Below are 2,159 nucleotides of genomic sequence, written 5' to 3'. Positions count from 1 at the left end.
ATGATGATGATGATGATGATGATGATGATGATGATGATGATGATGATGATGATGATGATGATGATGATGATGATGATGATAATAATAATAATAATAATAATAATAATAATAATGATAATAGTAATAATGATAATAGTAATAATAATTACTATTATTATTATTATTATTATTATCATTATTATTATTATTAGAAGAGAATATACACGTACTTATAGATGTATGTATATGTGTGTGCGTGTATGTACGTGGTTGCATGTGTGTGTTTATGTGTGAATGTGTGTGTGTACATGTATGTGTGTGTCTAGCCTTAATACATCTCTCAAAATTGCTGAATGATGCACAGTACGGTTATAAAATGTTTGATAATGATATAAATCATCTCATTTACATGGATGATTTAAAGCTATCTGCAAAAAATGACCAATAACTCAAGGGCCTACTGGCGATTGTTAAACAATTCAGTGATGACATCAGGATGCAACTTGGCCTCGATAAATGTGCAAAAGCTACCTTTATCAAAGGAAAAATGACAGAAACATCTAACGTTAACCTTGACCAGCAGAATGTCATAAAAGAGTTAGAACCAGGGGAGAGCTACGAATAACTAGGGGTAATTGAAGGGGACAGAATCAAACATCCAGTGATGAGGGAAAGGATCAGAAGAGAATGTTATCGCAGGGTGAGAGTAATACTGAAGACAGAGTTGAATGAAAGAAACAAGATTGAAGCAATCAATGCTTTAGCCATACCAATTGTGACTTACAGTTTCAATATCATTAACTGGTCAATTACTGAAATATGTAATCTTAACAGAAAAATACGAAAACTGTTGACAATGCATGGAATGCACCACCCTAAGGCAGATATAGAACGACATTATCTGCCAAGGAAAGAGGGAGGCCGTGAACTTTTACAACTGGCATTAACAATGAAGATTGCCACAATTGGCCTGGGCACCTACCTGAAAAATTCTGAGGACTGGATGTTAAAATTTGTCTCAAAACATGAAAACAAGAAAGCATCATGCTCAGTAACAGAACAGACAAAGGAATATCTAAGTGAATTCCGAATACAACAAATTCCAGACTTAGACGTACTAGAAACAAGCGCAGAAAAGGCTAAACGCATGAAAACTCGTACTAAAACTGCTGCCTTAGATATTCTGACTGATAAATGGCAAGAAAAACTTCTCAATGGTAAATACCCAAACAGAGCGAATGCCGAGGTTGACAAACCCCTTATCCATCAATGGCTTACAGCTTCTGGCTTAAAATCAGAAACAGAAGGGATTATCATAGCAGCCCAAGATCAATGCCTACCTACAAGGAACTACCAGGCCAACATATTAAAGAACGGCAGCTCCCCAATATGCCATGCATATCAACAACAAAATGAGACCATTGATCATGTCTCCATGTGCAGTTATCTCGTGCCTACAGAGTATCTCAACTGGCATGATAGAGCTGCACAATATATTCACTGGGTAATTTGCAAAAACCTGAATTTGTCCCATGATAAAAACTGGTGGGAACACAAACCACGCTCAGTGCTTGAAAATGATCACATCTCACTCCTCTAGAACTTAACCATTCAAAATGACAGAAAGATAGATGCAAATAGGCCAGACATTATATTGAAGGACTTCAGACAAAAATCATGCCTCTTCATTGATATGACTGTACCAATCGATATAAAGGTATCTGTTAAGACCTACCAAAAACTGAGCAAGTATAAAGATCTTGAAATAGAAATTAGCAAAATGTAGAACCTGAAGACTAAAACTATACCTGTTGTCATAGGTGCCCTAGGAATGATAGCAAAATGGGCTGGCTGCCACCAAGCTCAGAGACCAGGAAACCCCAAAATGGCAGAAATTCAAACGATAGTACTCATGGGAACTGCATAAAATACCATGTAATCTCAAATTTTAAAACAAACACAATTTTCTTATGGTTTCTTAAACTTTCTCTAGCACAACACTATGTACAGAACCAAATATATGGCACCCTAGGCATAACACCAACAACATGAACTTCTAACCTGTTGTCTCTTGAGGTCTCTGGGTGAGACTTGGAGCCAACTTGTATGAATGCAAAGCAAAATTCAGATATAAAATAACAACAACAACAACAACAACAATAATAATAATAATAATAATA

This window comes from Octopus bimaculoides, chromosome 24 (genome assembly GCF_001194135.2).
Source record: "Octopus bimaculoides isolate UCB-OBI-ISO-001 chromosome 24, ASM119413v2, whole genome shotgun sequence".
Taxonomy (NCBI): Eukaryota; Metazoa; Mollusca; class Cephalopoda; order Octopoda; family Octopodidae; genus Octopus; species Octopus bimaculoides.
The sequence above is the reverse complement of the archived record's forward strand: the minus strand, read 5'-3'. Positions refer to the sequence as shown.